This window comes from Heteronotia binoei, chromosome 1, assembly GCF_032191835.1.
Source record: "Heteronotia binoei isolate CCM8104 ecotype False Entrance Well chromosome 1, APGP_CSIRO_Hbin_v1, whole genome shotgun sequence".
NCBI lineage: Eukaryota > Metazoa > Chordata > Lepidosauria > Squamata > Gekkonidae > Heteronotia > Heteronotia binoei.
In genome coordinates this window covers 26,463,364-26,483,342 of record NC_083223.1, presented here as the reverse complement: position 1 = coordinate 26,483,342, position 19,979 = coordinate 26,463,364, and the positions used below count along the sequence as shown (strand labels likewise).

Below are 19,979 nucleotides of genomic sequence, written 5' to 3'. Positions count from 1 at the left end.
CTGCCAAAAGTTGGTTCAGAATCACCTCCACCCTCCAGCTCTAATTCAGTGGGCAAAAGTCAATTGAGGATCACGTGCCCTTGAGGATCACGTGCACCCTTGGAATGCCACAGAAGAAGTCTGAGAATGTATTTATAGGCTAGGCAGCCAGTGCTGGCTGTATGCATGACATCTTCGCTTGTGGCTATAACGTCTCCTGAGAGATACTTTTGGGTGTGGACCTAATGTGTACATCAGACACTGAACTGCTGACACTGCCTTGATTTATTCTTGGAAACCTAACATTCTATTAAATGACATGGGACTTCTGAAACCTCCTCTGGTCTTGTTATCTTTGGAAATTAGAGAGATGCTGCAACCAATGTTCCCTCTAAGCTGTGGAGCCTTGTGAGCAAAAATTGTACTTCGTGAGCTACTGGCACTAAAGTTGTGAATGAGCAATTTGGCTACTGCATAAATAAGTTTCCTCTAGGGCCATCCTTCCAGAGCTAAGACAAAAATGTGTGGGCCAGAGGCGAAAAAACTGAGCTAGCTCACTCTAACTCAGCTTAGAGGAAAAGCTAGTACAGGGAAATTCCTGGAGATTTGGGGGGATTTGGGAATGACAGAATTTGGGGAGGGGAGTGACCTCAGCAGGGTATAATGCCGTAGAATCCAGCCTGCAGAACAGCCACATTCTTCAAAGGAATTCTGCAGCCTGGAGATCAGTTGTAATTCTGAGTGATATACAGGCCACACCTGGAGGATGACAACCCTAATAAGCACACTCCCCCCACCCCCCTTTGTCATACAGTTTACTGTTTACCCTAAATTTGCATTACATTTAAAGGCTTGAACCATGGGCTGATATTTTATACAGAGAGTATGGTGAAACTTCTATCTACTGACACAAATAAAGAAGTTCCAGACCGGTAATCATTATAGTCTGTTACAGCAAAAGAAAGCAGAAGTCCAATGGCACCTTAAAGGTTAAAGACTAACAACTTCTATTCAAGAATGAGCTGTCATGACTCAGCGTTCTGACTCATGAAAGTTCATGCTGAAATAAAGTTGTTAGTTCTTAAGATGCCCTTGGATTCCTGCTTTATTTCTGAGAAGACCCATCATTCTCTCTCCAGCAGCATTTGGTGATGACAAGCAAAATGAAAAGATTGTTAGGAAACTACAAATGCACATATATGTTTACCCAGAAGTTTATTTCAGCTAGTTCAATAGGATTTACTACTAGGATTATATCTTTAATGGCACAAATACATAGTTCTGGATTGCAGAGGGGCGGGGCGGAGTATATGAATTGATTGTCTCTAACCTAATTGTCCAGTTTCCTTTGATTGTGCTATCCTCCATGTCCTCTGATAAGACCTCTCCCAAACTGAACATTGTAAACCACTAAAACACACTAGTTTGAAATTATGTGAGAAGGTCTACTTATATTTACATCTGAGAACATCAAAACAAACAAACAAAGCCAACCCAAAATAAAACATTCCCTCATTATATGAATTGCTACCAATTATATTCTCAAATTTTAAACCCAATGTTCCAATTGAGAAATTTAAACTTTCAGAAACCACAGATGTGTTTATATGTTTACACAAGTTCTACTAAGGAAGATCTCTTTGTTTATTCTTGGGGGATATATAATAGTATTTTCCCATCCAATGGCGCCATTAAGACCAACAAAGTATAATTTTGGGTATAACCTTTTGTGTGCATGCAAGAGTATACATACAGCAAACTATGATGCTGTCATATTTTAATAATACTTTATAAATCCCACCCTTTCTCCATGGAGCTCTCAGGGTGGTGTACATAGTTCTCCCCTCATAATAACCCTGTAAGGTAGGCTAGGCTGAACCAGGATTTCTAGTATCAGGTTGCTCAGTGAGCTTCACTGCTGAGAGGATTTGAGACAGGAATCTACCTACTCCTTACTCTACAGATGGGTAGCCCACACTGGCTTGCAGTATTGTCAGACTTAAATTGCCATTCATTTCTTCACTGAGCAGAAACTGGAAATCCAGGAGAATGTTTTTAACAAATAAATATCAAAATAAATAAAAATGTAAAGTTTTACCCAAGTTCAATCATGAGGCTCCTTAGGTTGGTTCAAAAGAAGCTTTAATTATGAGACTCGAAGCGAACATTAATGGCATACACAGCAAGACCAGGTCTTGCCACACTGAAGTGGACTCGCAGACCCTTGACACTTACAGGTTACAATGCAATGGCTCTCTTTTTCCCATGCCCCCCAAACATCTTTTGAGTTAATATCAAGTCCTTTCTCAGGCCTCAGTATTACCTCCCATCAAGGTCACATTCCAAATACTCTCCCCTTTTCAGTTGGTGCCTATCAGCATTACCCAGGGAGACTAGAGTTGTCTCCCCATGCTCTGTCAAGTTGACGGATTCAAGAATGAGTCAAAGTTGATACTAAGACTACATTTATTGATAACCGGTACTCTGGCGCAAGCCTCTAGCTTGCTAAGAATGAAACCAATACATTGATACATGGGTTTTAAGATACACTTCAAAGACATTCCTACGGTGGGGGTTCAAAAGGGGGAAACATTCACACATAACTACAAGATACTTTCTTAGGCAGTTATCTAGCCATTTGTCCTTGTCAAAGATTTCAGGTTTTCACGGCTGGTAACATCGTTAGGGTTTGTAGAATCTTTCGGGATCAAGTGCCGTGTTCTACTGGAGAAAGTTTTCCTTCCAGACGTTTCGTTCTCAGCTACGGAGAACATCCTCAGTGGCATTGCAGCCGGAGCAGGCACTCAGACCTTCTTGGCTGCTGTGCATGAGTCGATGCACAGCAGCCAAGAAGGTCTGAGCGCCTGCTCCGGCTGCAACGCCACTGAGGATGTTCTTCTTAGCTGAGAATGAAACGTCTGGAAGGAAAACTTTCTCCAGTAGAACACGGCACTTGATCCTGAAAGATTCTACAAACCCTAATCATTTGTCCTTGCATTATCATGCAAGGCTTCCTCCCACCTCAGGCAGGCCCTGAGAAGGCGGCTGACTATTTCTTTCACACCAGTTGCAAATCACAGAATGGAAAAAAAAAGGGGGGGGGGAGGGAACACCTAAGGGTAATGTATTAGCAGCAGTGGAGCCATCATGATTTTAACCAGGCCTGATACAACAGGCTAAGACCCCCTCAGTCTTTATACAGAATTAGTCGATCTTGACATTCCACCTGCAGGCCTGGAACTTCCCACAGCTCACAAAATACTAAATAGCTACAGAAATCAATGAGGTTTAGTATGCATGGATATAATCACAGTATGGAGTTAGTACATCATATAGATGCAAAGGCAACAATATGATACCAATGAGTCATAAATAAGCAAGCAAAAATACCAGCAAAACAAACAGCAGTGCCATCTCAAACTATAACTGTCAGGGACTTGTTTACTGGTACACAAGTAAGAGATAGTTATGGGTATCTGGGTAATTATTATGATATCCAGAACAGGACCATATCATTCAGAGAGTGTGTACTTTTTATATTTGCTGGAATCAACAACCAATAATGTTGAACTGGATTGTTGGTAATTCTTAGAATCATACTTCTGATTTCACTTTGGAAAGTGCCCTGCACATCTAGTTAAATAAACATTAAGTAATAATAATCTTGTCTTTCTATTGAATGCATTCAGAAAAGTTTCAGATTTGCTATCTGGAGTTAGTTTCATAGCCTTTATATGCAAGAAAAACCTGAAAAGTCTTTAAAATAACAGAGAAGTCAACAAGAGGAAGAGAAAGGTTGCCTTGTCTAATGATGACAGCTAAGAATTAAGTACAGTTTTTATTAGGGATGGGCATGGTCCAGAAAAATGGCAGTATGTAAAGGTCCAAAGTCTGTGGAGTTTATGGGCCTCTGGACCACAGACCTCCATGTTTAACAGACCAAGTCATTGTCCATTTGGTCCATTATGCCACACAGCTTGCAAATCCATTTAAAAGGAATGTGATCCCTTTAAGTGTCTTTTGCAAAACCACATGGCATGCAAGCGAAGGCTGAGTGAGGACTTCACCCACTTCCAGGTGGATAAAGTCACTGCTTGGCCTTCACTCATGTGCTGGGCAGCTTTGCAAAAGCCATTTAAGGAGAACCTTAAAATGGCTTTTGTAAGTCCCACCAACACAGACCTTACAAACCTCTTGGGAGGGCTGTGGGAGGTCCATGTAGTGGGATGGCATAGACCAGGCTCACAAACTACAAGCTTGGACCCAGTCTGTGGAAAAATTAGGTCCATGGTCTGGTCCATGCCCATCCCTAGTTTTTATACCAAAATTTGTCCTAATAAAAAGATTTCACATTAACTGATTAGCACTTTTATTCTTGTGATGGATTCCATAGCAAATGTTTCTACTGAAATACCACTTTATACAATACAAACTTCTAAAATTCTAGTCCCTTTTCAATTTTTGATTAATGCATATCAGTGTCCATGATCCATACAAAAACAGATTAAAAAAAATAACAACAGAAAATGTACTACAGTAGCATTTTGCCCTATTGTCAATTAGTTTTCAGATCAGTGTTTAACAAACAAAAACACTGAGAAAGCCATCACACTTAATCCACAGTTATCCTTATAGCTCTTACTACTTTTATCATGCAGTAGGTTTGATTCCTATTATCCCATCAAGATCTGTGACAACATTTGTCCCAAGAGATTTCCCTCAACTGCTACAATCTGACAGCAAAGTCTGAGTGCTAAACAGGATCATTACCTCTTCAATCTACTTATTCGAATCACTGAATAAGTAAACTGAAAAGCTCATTAACAGCAACAATCTGATTTGTTTTAACAAGTGACAGAGTCATTTTAAGTAGTTGTATATGGATAACATGATGGTGAGACTCTGCTGTATGCAAAGTTAAATTAAATGGCTATGAAATACAGCAAAAGCTTGCTATGTTTCAAATATTACTCAGTTTTGCATAAGACATTTTAGAACTGTTGATTCGCTTACACTATACCTACTGTATTCAAAATATATACTCAATACCGTATGATCATTTTTGCAAGTACAGTTGTGAAGTATGGTATTGGGAACTGTACCTGTTTGTTCCACCCCTCATTGCAGCCAATCTCCCTATGATGGAAGCTTAACAGCACAAGTGTCTATTATGTTCATATACCCCAACACAAAGAAACTGTCCTGAAAACATGGAAGATAAAAAGCAAAGTGTGCATCCAGTCACAACCAACTCATGGTGACCTCATGAAATTCCACCTCATGGGGCTTACAAGGCAAGAGTTGAGTAGACGTGGTTTGCCAGTCCCTTCCTCTATATGGCATCTCAGTCTTCCTCGTGGTCTCCCATCCAAGTACTGACCTAGCCTAGCTTCCAATATCTGACCAGGCTGAGCAAGTCCAGGTCATTAGGGCTGCTACAAAATGGAAGATGCAGGTCATGAATTTGGCACCTATACACACAGTCCTTCTACATAGATGGAATTTCAAACATGGGAATAACTGGTCCACTTGGGGATGATGTTATCCTAATATATTTAATACAACATCAGTGGACAGCAAAATTCTCTGACAGCTGCCTCAAGGAAGCATCTACCCCATCTTGTTTTACTGATGCTATGCTACTGAACATACTTAAAAACAAACCTCTAGACTAACATATTCCTTTTTAAAAATTATCTTTGCATCCACTCTTTTCCACACAGTTCCTCTGATTATTTCTTAGATTATGGGGGCTTGGGGAAAGAGAACAATCTATTCTTATTGCTGAAGTAATCAAGAGGTTATTTGCTACCACATGAAGAAAAGAAGAAACATGGAGCTTCAGAAACAAAATTGTAAAAAAAACCCCAGTGAATTTCAATTTTATGGGTCAAGAAAACATGTTATGACCATTATAGAAATTAAAGCTTCACTACTACATTGTTCATATAAACCTCTGCCCCCAGATATGTTTAGTTTAGAAACAGAAGCTAATTGTATCAATCCTTAAAATGTGATCCATATTATAAGACTGGGAAACTGAGAATGAGGGTTCCTAAAGGTTGTATGGATATATAATGACAGCCCCAGAAATTCAATAACAACTCTGTATGGAATGCACTCAGAATCACTGCATGAACAAATTAAACTAGAACAATGAATCTTTCACACTGTGCAAATAAGAAAATACCAGAAAAGTTTGATTCTCTGTGCTTCACAGAGGTTGTAATAATGAATTAAGATTTGGGGTGGCAAAGTTTCATTCTATTATGGTGAAGTTATTGCCTGGAGGCCAGGCATAAATGTTTAAGATCTTACAACTGCTTGAACTTTCTTCAAGGCTTTGCTGCAGAAAATCAGCACTAATATAGACACAACATTAAAGCATTTTGTCATCCAACAACTTCAAGTAACCAAATATTTATTCTTCCTAGCCAAACTACAATGATGGACAAGAGAAAGTTGCATCACCAGTCTATGACCTGAAACATGTTACTATGCACAAAAGGCAGTGTGGATACACACAAGTTCATGTTATGTAGTACAAAGTAGGAGCTAAGTAGCACCTTTAAGACCAACAAAGTTTTATTCAGAATGTAAGTTTTCATGTGCATGCACACTTTTTCAGAAGAGGAATCAAGTACAGTGAGCAGAGCTACATATTAGGCAGTGGCTTAGAATGCAAAATAGTACAAATTTAAGATCCAATGACAGAATAGTAAAATTAACAAACTGAGCAAACCTTTGATCTGGGTCGCATGAGCATGAGAAAGCAATAAAACAGTAACATGTCAAAACACGAGAATGTTTGCTAATCTATTGTTTATAAGTCTAGGCCAAAATGAGGGCATTTCTTTCTCAGAAGTTTTTCCCATCCAACTAATTTACCTTTTAACATGCAACATATATATAGTTTGCCATTAGAAGAAATATATATTAAAATATAGTGGAAGATGGGTTTAGTATATGTAATGAGATAAACAGCCAATATCCCTTATTTGAGTATGTCAGTACAGCTAAAAGAGAAATACATTGGATAGTGTTCTTGTTTGCTTAATTTACTTTTTAACATGTAAAAATCATCCTAGTTTGCCATTAGAAAAAAAGAATACAATAAAATATAGAAAAAATAGGTTAAGCATATGTAATGAGATAAACAGCCATTACCCCTTATTTGAGCATGTCAATACAAAAAATATTCCACTGTTAAAAAGTTGAGCCACAGGCATTTTCCCACTTGGTTGTATGTAATGGTTTCCCATATATTGAGCTTTGCCTAGAATTTTGGTGTTTCATATAGGCTTCCCAATCACCAGGTTCCAGTGGGGATCCCCTGGTTTTAAAGTCTTCCCCCTGCCCCCAGCTAGCTGGCTGGCCGGGGGGAAGCCACGTCCCCACAACCACCAGTACCTCTAGATCTTCTGCAGGTTAAGAAACCTGCAAACAAGTCCCATTTTAAAAGCCTCTTTGTGTGTATGTGCCCCTTTAAAGTTGAGCAGGAAGCTGGAAGTACTTCATGGGGAAGGGTCAGAAGCAGAGCCTCTGTTTGTTTTGCTTTCGTTTCACAGTAAGTAAGAGTGTGTGCGTGTGAGAGAGAGAAAGCAGCGTAGCCCCTGTAATTGTCAGATGTCGTTGTGGAGGAAACAAACCCAGTGAGAAAGAGAGAGAGAGAGAGAGAGAGAGAGAGAGAGAGTACTTTTCAGAAGTCTTTGTAGGGGAGGCAGTAATGGTGTGTGTCTGTCTCTGTGCTTGTTTTGCATTGTTTTCAGAGTCTTTGTATAGGAGCCTGTTTATGGGATAGAGGAAAACTCCACCTCTCTCTCTTTTGTTTGCCTGTGTTAGGCTGAAGAACAGCAGTTCCTGTGAGTAAAGCCCCAGTGAGATCACAAAAATGTGAGCTTGTAAACTGTGCATTTTGGCTGCTTTTTGTGTGTTTACACTTTCATTTGCTAGAATTTCAGCTATTGGAGGATGAGGAAATGATGACTATTCAGGTGAACTGCACTGCTGTATTTTTATGCATTTATTTTGGAAATGAAAAAGTCTGGCTCCACCCCCAAAGTCTCCTGGCTCCACCCCCAAAGTCCACAGATATTTTCTGACTTGGCAACCCTAGTTTCATATGAAATGCAAGATACAGTGAGAAAATGCTGGCATTTTACTTTTCAGCTTCTTTTTGACCCATTTTACTTTTAATGCTCAAAAACAAAGCACATATGCTTCAACTGCTGGGGTTTCCCCCCCTTGGGGAAATCACAGAATCATAGAGTTGGAAGGGACCTCCAGGGTCATCTAGCCCAACCCCCTGAACAATGCAGGAAACCCACAAATACCTACCCCAAATTCACAGGATCTTCATCGCTGTCAGATGGCCATCTAGCCTCTGTTTAAAAACCTCCAAGGAAGGAGAGCCCACCACCTCCCAAGGAAGCCTGTTCCACTGAGGAATCGCTCTAACAGTCAGGAAATTCTTCCTAATGTTGAGCCGGAAACTCTTTTGATTTAATTTCAACCCATTGGTTCTGGTCCTACCTTCCGGGCCCACAGAAAACAATTCCACACCATCCTCTATATGACAGCCTTTCAGGTACTTGAGGATGGTGAGGACCTCTCAGCCGCCTCCTCTCCAAGCTAAACATGCCCAGCTCCTTCAGCCTTTCCTCATAGGACTTGGTCTCCAGACCCCTCACCATCTTCGTCGCCCTCCTCTGGACCCGTTCCAGCTTGTCTATATCCTTCTTAAAATGTGGTGCCATCTGACAGCGATGAAGATCCTGTGAATTTGTTGCCAAGTCAGAAAATATCTGTGGACTTTGGGGGTGGAGCCAGGAGACTTTGGGGGTGGAGCCAGACTTTTTCATTTCCAAAATAAATGCATAAAAATACAGCAGTGCAGTTCACCTGAATAGTCATCATTTCCTCATCCTCCAATAGCTGAAATTCTAGTAAATGAAAGTGTAAACACACAAAAAGCAGCCAAAATGCACAGTTTACAAGCTCACATTTTTGTGATCTCACTGGGGCTTTACTCACAGGAACTGCTGTTCTTCAGCCTAACACAGGCAAACAAAAGAGAGAGAGGTGGAGTTTTCCTCTATCCCATAAACAGGCTCCTATACAAAGACTCTGAAAACAATGCAAAACAAGCACAGAGACAGACACACACCATTACTGCCTCCCCTACAAAGACTTCTGAAAAGTACTCTCTCTCTCTTTCTCACTGGGTTTGTTTCCTCCACAACGACATCTGACAATTACAGGGGCTACGCTGCTTTCTCTCTCTCACACACACACACTCTTACTTACTGTGAAACGAAAGCAAAACAAACAGAGGCTCTGCTTCTGACCCTTCCCCATGAAGTACTTCCAGCTTCCTGCTCAACTTTAAAGGGGCACATACACACAAAGAGGCTTTTAAAATCGGACCTGTTTGCAGGTTTCTTAACCTGCAGGAGATAAACAGGTTGCTTACCTGTAACTGATGATCTTCGAGTGGTCATCTGTGCAGTCACACACATGGGTCTTGCCGCAGGCAATGAATCCATTCCTCGGAGTTCCAATAGCTCGCCTATAGCGCTTTTGGCGCGCTCCCCTCCCGCCCTGGGGAGCAGGCAGCGACCGCGCATGCCTGGAGCGGGGGGGGAGCGCCCATTCCACTCAGTTTCTTCCAGCCGCCGCTGACATAACACAGTACAGAGTTAAATAACAATCACAGGAAGCCAGCAGCGGGGAAGGCTGGGTGGGCGTGTGTGACTGCACAGATGACCACTCGAAGATCATCAGTTACAGGTAAGCAACCTGTTTATCTTCTTCGTGGTCTCTGTGCAGTCCCACACATGGGTGACTAGCCAGCTGAGTAACCTGGAGGAGGGTGCTGGTAAAAGAAGATAGTTAGTCACATAAGAAAACAGATCATGTTCCAAGACATAGAGGCAGAAGCGAAAACACTCACCATACTTCAGTGGAAGATGGATCGGAGAACTGCTTGGCCGAAAGAGGCGTCTCGTCTCGCACGAACGTCCAAAGCGTAATGGGAGACGAACGTGGAAGGAGAGGACCACGATGCAGCTGCACAGATGTCCTCTAAGGAGACGCCCTGTAGAAAAGCCGAAGACGTGGAGACCGCTCTAGTAGAGTGGGCCTTGAGGCCTTCGGGAAGAGGCTGTTTAGCCAGTTCGTAACACAACCTGATGGCACTAACTACCCATTTGGATAGTCTTTGGGTAGAAATTTTGTGTCCTTTACGTGGTTTACCGTAGGCCACAAACAGGTTAGGGTCCTTACGGAAAGGTTGTGTGCGATGCAGATAGAAGGCTAGCGCCCTTCTGACATCCAGAGAATGCAGGGATCGCTGTCCCTGGTCCGACGGGTTAGGGAAAAACGTTGGTAACGCAGTGGAGGTAGACAGATGAAACTTGGAGACAACTTTGGGGAGGAACGTAGGATCCGGTCTTAAGACAACCTTGTCCCTATGAAAGATGGTGTAGGGAGGGTCATGTCTGAAGGCACATAAGTCACTTGCCCGCTTACCCGAGGTGAGGGCTATTAGCAATGCTGTCTTCCAAGAAAGAAGATTGAGCTGTATTGTCGCCATGGGTTCAAAGGGCGCCTTCATTAGACAGGAAAGAACAAGGGATAAACTCCACGTTGGGACGAATGGTTTAACCGGTGGATGTAGGTGCAGCATTCCTTTGAGGAAGGATTTAGATAAGGGGTGAGAGAACACTGTCCTGCCGTCGATAGTGTCATGGAATGCCGAGATGGCAGACAGGTGTACTTTAAGTGAAGAGTAGCACAAGCCTGATTTCTGCAGGGATAGGAGATAATCTAGAATCAGGTTTAGAGGTGTTACCTCAGGAGTCAAATGATAGGGTGCAACGAAGGAACAAAAGCGCTTCCATTTGCGTTGGTACGAGAGTCTAGTGGAAGGCTTCCTTGCGTTGAGAAGAATATTGGTCACTTCTGTGGAGAGGCAGGTGAGTGTATCCTCCAAGCAGTGAGGGCCAGAACCCGAGGGTTGTGATGAAGTACCTGGCCGTTCGCCTGCGATAGAAGGTCTCCCACGATCGGGAGGCGGCGGTAAGTGTGTTGTGACATTTGCAGAAGTTTGGTGAACCATGGTTGCCGTGGCCACTACGGTGCGATAAGGATGCAGTCCGTGCCATCCCGTGCGACCTTCGTCAACACGCGTGTCAGTAGGGGGGTTGGCGGAAAAATGTAGTGGAGGGGACCTCTCCAGAGATGTAGGAAGGCATCGTCGCCCTTCCTGCAGTAGAAGCGGTGACATTTGGCATTGTCCCTGGAGGCAAAGACGTCCACCCTGGGGGTCCCGAAGCACCTGAAAATCCGACGAAGGTAGGTCAGATTGATGGACCATTCGTGGTCGTCTATACGTATCCTGCTTAGGGAGTCGGCCAATACATTCTGTACACCTGGGAGGTGGATGGCGGTCATGTGGATGCTGTGTTTGATACACCATTCCCAGAGCAGTGTGGCTATGCGACATAGTCGAGGGGATCTGGTGCCTCCCTGCTTGTTTACATAAAATACTGTCGCCATGTTGTCCGTGGAAATCTGGATGTGGCGACCCGCAATGAGAGGAAGGAAGGATTGAAGAGCTCTGTGTACTGCAATCAGTTCTAAGCAGTTTATGTGCAGGGTCCTCTCCTGAGGGGTCCAGAGACCTCTGACAGTCTTGCCTTCTAAGTGGGCTCCCCATCCCCACATGGAGGCGTCTGTTGTCACGATAGCTGTTGGAGTAGTTGGTAAGAACGGCATGCCCTCGAGGAGGTTGTCGAGGCTGGTCCACCAAGTGAGAGAAGGAAGGACTCTCCTGGGGACGGTGAGCAGGGTGCTCTGAGGTTGCACATGAGGCCGGTAGGCACGTACGAACCAGAGCTGAAGTGGTCTCATTCGTAGCCTGGCGAAGAGGAGGACTGCTGTAGTAGCGGCCATCAGACCTAAAAGACGCTGAATAGTTAGGGCCGGTTGGATGGGATGTAGCTGGACCATCCTGGCAAGGGTGATGATTGTCATAGCACGGTCCTCTGGAAGGAAGGCACGGTGTAAAGAGGTGCGAAGATAGGCCCCTATGAAGCAGAGATGTTGAGTGGGGGTGAAGTGCGATTTGGTGACATTCACCCGCAGGCCTAGAGACTCCAGGAGGAGAAGGGCTTCGTGAAGATTGGCCTCGAGCTGATTTGGAGTAGGTGCAATGAGGAGCCAATCGTCTATGTACGGGAAGACTGTGATGTTTCGCAGTCGAAGAGCCGCTGCCACCACCGCCATGCACTTGGTAAATACCCTGGGTGCAGTGGAGAGGCCGAATGGTAGGGAGATGTATTGATAATGATGTTGGCCGATCGCAAACCGGAGGTATCTGCGATGCTGAGGTCGGATAGTCACATGGAAGTAAGCGTCCTGAAGATCTAGGGAAGCCATCCATGAATCCATTGGAATCAAGGGCAAGATGGACTGCAACGAGATCATTCTGAATTTTCTGTACTGGATAAATTTGTTCAGCTTCCGAAGATCTAGAATAGGGCGCTTGCCTCCATCCCTCTTGGGGACCAGGAAGTACCTTGAGTAGAGTCCCATTCCCCGATGTTGGAGGGGAACCGGTTCTATGGCTTTTTTCTGGAGCAAGTCCAGAATCTCGTGATGGAGGTGATGGGATGGAGGGGTAGCCACGAAGTAGTGGTGGCGAGGCAGCGAAGCGAACTCTATTGCGTACCCCAGACGTACGATGGTGAGTACCCAGGAGTCGGTCGTGATTGAAGTCCAAGTCCTGTAGAATGGGGAAAGACGCGTGGGGTAGGGTGACTGAATGGGGAAGTCAAAGAGACTGCTTGGTAGGGGGGGATGATTTTTTGGACTGCTGAGGGCGTTGCCTTTGCTGAAAAGAAGGCTTCTGTTGCGCAGGTCTTCTTTTCCAGTATTCAGACTGTTTAGGAGAACGCTGGCGTCTTTGGAAAGATGGTTTCCAAGGTTGTTTGCGGCCAAACGGTTGCGAAGCAGGTTGAGAGACTCCTAGGCGCTTGGCCCGTTTACGCCCGTCGTCAACAGAGGACAAGACCTCATCAGTAGAGGCATGAAAGAGGCCGAGGCCATCAAAGGGAAGATCCTCTATCTTCTGCTTGATGTCGGGTTGAAGATTAGTGGATCTCAGCCAAGCATGACGACGCAGGGCAACTGAAGAGGCGAAGACACGGGATGAACAGGAGACCGCATGTCGAATCGAATTAATTTGTTGTTTGGAGACCCTGGAGAGTTCGGAAACCAGGGCTGATGCTGTTCTCTGAGAGGAGTCGGGAAGCGATGGTATCAGTGGTGTGAATTGGTTCGCCAGATTAAAAGTATAAGCAGCAAAATAAGCCAGGTAATTGTTAAGCTTCGAGTTGGTGGAGGCAAGTGTGAAGATTTTCCTTGCCAAGGTGTCTAATTTCCTTCCCTCACGATCCGGCGGCGCGGGATGCCTGGAGGGTTTGGCCTTCATGGCAGAATGAACGATGATAGAGTTCGGAGCTGGATGTGAGGCGAGGAACTTAGCGTCGGGGGCATGGACTCGATAGAGGGAGTCCAGCCTCTTAGAAGTGGGAGGTACCGATGCAGGTTTGTCCCAAGTCTCCTGAAGACCCTCCAGGTGCACCGGTAGCATAGGAAGCAAGGACCCGGGAGGGAAGTCTGATTGCACCAGGTCATGTACCATGTCCGACACTTTGGGGGAGTCCGCCTGGAGAGGTATCTTCAGTGCCTCCGCCATAGAAGTAATAAGGTTGAGATACGCTTTGGATGCATCAGACGGAGAGAGCCTGAGCTGTTGCGCAGAGTCCGAGGGGAGAGATGGAGAGTGGTCCTCCGAATCCGAAGAGGCTGGGGAGTCCCCACCCGAGGAAGAGGCTCCCGTGGAGGGGGAGGGTGGATGAACAGTCGGTTCCGAGATGGGGGCTGCAGGCTCCGAGGTCTTGGGAGGAGATCGAACTCGAGAATCCGGGGCCACGGATACAGTGGCAGAAGCAGTACGCGGTTTAGCCACGTCTCGGTACCGAGGGTGCTCACGGCGTTGATGCGAGGGGCCAGCCTCTTGTTCAGATGATAGGAGGCGGTTGAGGAGTCTGGGTGAGTACTCGAAATGGCTTCGAGGGTCACGAAGTCGAGAAGGGCGGTCGAAGTGGAGCTGAGGTGAATCCTCATGTCGGGTTGTGCGAGCGTAACGAGACCGAGGCGAACCGCCATAACGGATCCGTGGAGTAGCGGGATCACGGTGGAAGTAGGAGTCTGACTCCTGATATCTACGATGGATGTCCCACTCGGAGTGGGAGCCGGAGCGGTGACGGGACCTGCCCTGTCGAGGTGAGGGCGATCTGGATAGAGAGTATTCATATCGCCTCCTGGAGTAGTAATCTTGCTGTTCATAGTAGACCGAGGAACCGGAGTCGTGGCGGCTACGCGGAGAGCGTGATCGAATTCGAATCCGATGGGAGGAGACTTGCGTTGCCGATTCACGGTACAGCGGAGAGAGTGCAACATCATGGAAGGAGTCAGGTCGCAAAGATGGGCGTAGGTAAGTCTGTGTCGGGTCGGTGGTACGGTCGGGTTCAAGGATCTCAGAAGGTACCACGCTGTGTACTGAAGGCGATCGGGATCGAATCGGAATCACCTCCACGGCCGTGGAGGTGTGAGGTGTAAGCCGAGGCATGTCCGTGATGACGTCAACCGGGGTCGACAACTCGGACGGCAGGAGTGGTTGAGCTGAACTCGATTGAGCAGTCGAGGACATGGTGTTACGGGGCTTTATGGGCGCCGCGTCCGCTGACTCGGAATGACGCGCCGGTTCGGAATGGTGAGGTTTCTTAGGCGCCGAATCCGAGTGTCGAGCCTTCTTAGGCGCCGACTCCGATTCGGAATGACGCAGCTTTTTCGAAGACTTGTGGCCGGCTTCGGCGTGCTTCGAAGGTCGTTTCCCGGACTTGTGCGTCTTTTGAGACTGAGGCGCAGCCGGGGCAGCCGAATCTCCCGCTCGAGGTGGGGGAGGCGGCGAGTCGGAAGTGGGCATAGCCCGCAGGGACCGTTCTAAGAGGAAAGCCTGTAGTCGTGCAGCGCGGTTTTTGCGTGCCTGCTTGCCGAAGTTCGCACAATGCGGGCAAGCGTCGACTCGATGGCCTTCCCCGAGGCAAAAAAGGCAGTGACTGTGGCCGTCTGTGGTGGGAATTTTAGCCCCACAGTGCCTACACTTTTTGAAAGTAACCTTCCCTTCCATACGACCCGGACGGTGGGGGGAAGGGAGGGAAGGGAGGGAAGGGACGGGTAGGAAAAAGAGAAGAAAAGCGCAGAAACGGTTTTTTTTTTTGTTTGTTTTTTTAGGACGAAACGGGGGAAGAGAGAACGATACCAGTCAAAGTAGAGATGAGATGAGCTGAGGAGAGACGAGCTAAGGAAGAGCGCAGCGAGGAAGGTGTTGTCCGGGCGGCGGAAAGGAAGAAACTGAGTGGAATGGGCGCTCCCCCCCCGCTCCAGGCATGCGCGGTCGCTGCCTGCTCCCCAGGGCGGGAGGGGAGCGCGCCAAAAGCGCTATAGGCGAGCTATTGGAACTCCGAGGAATGGATTCATTGCCTGCGGCAAGACCCATGTGTGGGACTGCACAGAGACCACGAAGAAGATCTAGAGGTACTGGTGGTTGTGGGGACGTGGCTTTCCCCCGGCCAGCCAGCTATCTGGGGGCAGGGGGGAGACTTTAAAACCAGGGGATCCCCCAATGGAGCCTGGTGATTGGGAAGCCTATATGAAACGCCAAAATCCTAGGCAAAGCTCAATATATGGGAAACCATTACATACAACCAAGTGGGAAAATGCCTGTGGCTCAACTTTTTAACAGTGGATGCATGCCCAAATGTCAAGCTAGCAGAGCAGGAGGGCATTTAGAGGAAGGGCATGCAAGAGGTGAGAGGAGCCCTGTAAGTAGCGGCCATGGGGGAAGAGAGTCATGGGGGGCTGTGGGGAAGGGGGCCCTTCAAATCATGCAGGAGGCTGGTGACTGCTCCTTTCGCTCCTCCCGCATGATTTAGACCCCACTAATCAGCTGATTTGTGGGACCTTTGAATGGCATGGGAGGGGCAGCTGCTGCTTCTGAGTGCCCCTCCCATGCGATTTAAATCATGCAGGAGGGAGAGGGGCAGCCCAGGGGTGAGCGTCCCCCAAAATTGTTAGGAGGCCAGGCCTCATGGGCCCCTGGTTAGCTATGGGCTTGGTTGAGAGTCAGTTCTCTACAAATATCCTTAAATTGTCTGGGATAAAGAAATAGGCCTCCATCTGAGATGGTCAAGAGAACACAAAACCTGCTTACCACTACAAAGACTGGGACCAACAGGGGCAGTTTAGCTCTTGTCCCACAGAATCCCTGAGAGCATTCTAATATATTTTCTCTTGATTTGTTGCTGCTCACTCATACAGAAATAAAATGCTGTTCACTCATATAGAAATAAAGTAAAATGTAATAAAATACTGGAATTCTACCCACCATCAAACAGCCAGCAAAAGGGACATCATGGGATTTCCCACCTCAAGGTACCTCCAGAAAGGGAAGTGAAGGAATGTGTTTCTGATGCCCTACACTCCAAATAATAATAATTTTTTAAAAAACAGAAGAGAAGCTGGGTTCACTGAGAAGATTTCCTATCTTTGTGTGGAGCTGCTGCCCTAGTTGCAAATGGAGCAAGCATTAGTTGGGATTGTGTCTTCATTTGAGAAGGATACGAGGGGTGGGCAGGACAGAACAAGTTTGGGGGAAGACCTAAACTTTCCATCTCTTGCCACCATCACCCTAAATTTAATAGACCTTTAGAAAGTAGCTAATTTCTGTATTTTTGAAATATGCACATCATCATGGCCTAAGGGACTGAAGAGCCACTCATCTCTGCAGGGAAAGAATTATCTCTGCAGCCACCATTTGCTTGTACTGTTGAATGCTGAGCACAAGGATTGTGGCCTTCTTCAAATGGCTCTAATCCTGAGAACCCCACAAACTCTCTACCCCACCCACTGTGAGCACAATGCACAGGCTAGCTTCAGGGAAATCGTGGAATGGGACAAAGCTACAACAACCCCTGGCCTCACTTCCTCCCTGTTTGCACTTGTATGGTTTACATTTAACCATGAATCTTTAGTACTATATAATCTAACTTTTCCATAATAGCCATTCCATTCTTACACCTTTTCCTGTACAGAGATCACTCTTGTGCTGACCTCAACATTAACATTAACACATCATAAAAAGCAAAGGAGGAACTGATTTGTTGGAAGCTGCAAAAAAGTAGCCAGCATTTAAAGGAATTTTTTTTTAATCCTGGTTGGTGGAGTGCTTAGCAAATCTATTGTGCAGGTGTCCTCTCAATACAGGAAACCTAGCAGACCATTTTCCATCCCAGCAATGCTGACCCACATCCAGAAGTTTCTATGTATGGACTGAATATCTGATGCTGTCTCTCTCACACATAGAAAGTGCTCAGCGGGAAGAACTCCAGCAGGTAACACCTGGCACACCTGGTGTTTCTGTATCTTGAGCACACTGTCCAACAGTCATACTATACATTTTAACAGAGCTCACTGTGTGATCACACATGTGTTTGTGATTTCAGGCAACCTCTTCCTCACCGATGGTAAGCTTGGCAGGGAAGCCTTCATACACAGACAACAAACATGCAGGTTGCTGCTGCATGTGAGATCTCTGGATCGGGGCCTTGGTATTTAAGTATAAGTGTGTGTGTGTGTGTGTGTATATATATATATATATATATATATATATATATATATATATATATATATATATATATATATATATATATATATATATATCAGAATGCTTTTTGCACATTTATATCAGAGCCTTAGGGGAAGGTGGAAGATACACTGCAGCTAATACGAGCAATTTGAACACTACTCTTTGGCAGGCCAGAAACAAGATAATTGTTCAACATAGCCTGGCTCTTTTGAACTACTGGAAGCATCGCCTGTAATTATAGACATCTGTCATTGCTAGCCACTCAGTAGTAATCCTGACATCAGTATACAACTATAACACTAAACTGCCTCCAGGCATAGTAATGGAGGACAGATACAAAAGGCGGGCAATCATCTGCTTCATCCAAACTATCTGTCAAAGGTTCCCAACCACAAATAGCTCTTACATTTTGTATCCTTAGGATAATATGTTGATTTATTTTATATCCTCTAATATTTACAGTCTGGGTCATCTACTAAAATAAAGAAACAAACCTTATGGCTAATAGAGGCAGTCACTATTTGACACTGTCCTAGAAGACCTGAGCTTAATGCTCCAAAGATAAAATACTGCTCACCATTTGGAACATGTTCAGTTACAATAATAAAAAGCGCTAATCATTTCTGTGCAAGTAAACCATGCTAGATAAAAATATCGTACAGAGATTTATATTTCATATCTTTTGGGCTCTTTTACAAAGCCATATAGGAACCAGAGTGCTGTGTTTCTGATGAGCAAGGAAATCATGCACTTTATGTCACTGTATTTGGTTGAATAATGAAGTATTTAGTATTTGCAAGTCATGTGTAAATAAGATGCATTATTCATTCTAATCTAATCAATTTAGGTGTTTATCAGGAACAATACATTTTCCAAAATTTAGGTTAGATGTATCACAACAAAACAGCTATTGGAGAACAGAACAACAACAACAAAAAGATTGTCGACTTAAGCTAATTAAGAACAAACAGCCTTATGATGATTATAATCTGTTATTAACAAAACCAAGACAGCTCATACCAAAAACACAGCTCGTACCAAGGAGAAACTATTAATTATTAGACAGACTGTTGGCTTACAAGTGAGATGCATTTTAAAAACCTCCTTTAAAATACAATTGCTAAATGCCTTACAGTGCTGTAACGTGAGACAAGTTCAAATCTTATTACTTCACTGAAATTAAAACCTAAGTTTTAATACTGTTCAAGTCGAACAACGATTCCACACTTTATTGCTTTTGAAATCCCTTGATGATCATAGGAAAAAATGCCCTCGAGAAAAAAAGACTCGGTTTTCGATAAACAGAAAATACAGTTTGCACTCTTAGCCTCTTTGTCATCACAAAAAAAGGATTTAATGCCAATTCTTTAAAAAAAAGACTTTTTCACAAAATGTGCACCTTGTGTGCCATTTGTAAAATCAGTTCACTTTCTTTTATTTATTACTGCAGTGCGGCAAGGCAATAAAGCAGCTACCGAAAGCTAATAAATTACATGCCTTTTAAAACAATTCTCTAGCTAGAAGAACTTGTAACTACAAAGGTTTACATTTACATGGTACATCGTGTGAAATGTCTATATTTATGTCCGATTACTCACTTTACTAAAAACTGACCCCCTTTTTGGCTGCTGAAGGCAAATCCAAGGTTATATCTAAGAGTAAGCCATATACAAGTTGTGTACAAATATTAAAAAATTTTCTTCTGGATATTCAAAAGCCTTACATGACTACTTAATCCTGTCCCCAAATTTTATATTAATTTATTTACCAAGAGTCAATAGGGTATTTATAAAAAAAAAAGCGAAGATGTCTTTCAACCTATCTTGGCCAACTCCCCCCCCCCCCCAAAGGACACATTGATTTTTTAGCTATACTTCCCATTATGCCACATAATTCTACAGATAATAGCCTGATTCCATAGGGTTTCGATAATAATTGAAATATGCATTTCCATCATAGGTAAACCGAAGACACAATTAGACACATTTATAATTCTGTAAGGAAGTTCTGTGGGGTTGAAATACAACCTTAATGAGATATTTGTAAAATCATAGAAAATATTAGAAATGAAGTCTATTATACAATGTTGCTCCCTTTTGAAACCCTACATGTACTCAGAACTTAGTATTGTAATTGAGTATTGTAATTGCAGTGTATAGTCCATAAATCTGGTTAGATGACATTTTCTGTGCTAAAATATTTACGTACAACAGTTCCTTGCTAT

General features: G+C 44.4%; 1 protein-coding gene across 3 annotated transcripts in view; it reads right to left on the bottom strand.

Moving 5' to 3' along the window:
• Positions 1-19,979, bottom strand: part of RANBP17 (RAN binding protein 17) — a 573,906-nt gene that overhangs the window by 240,868 nt on the left and 313,059 nt on the right. The window lies entirely within an intron of this gene.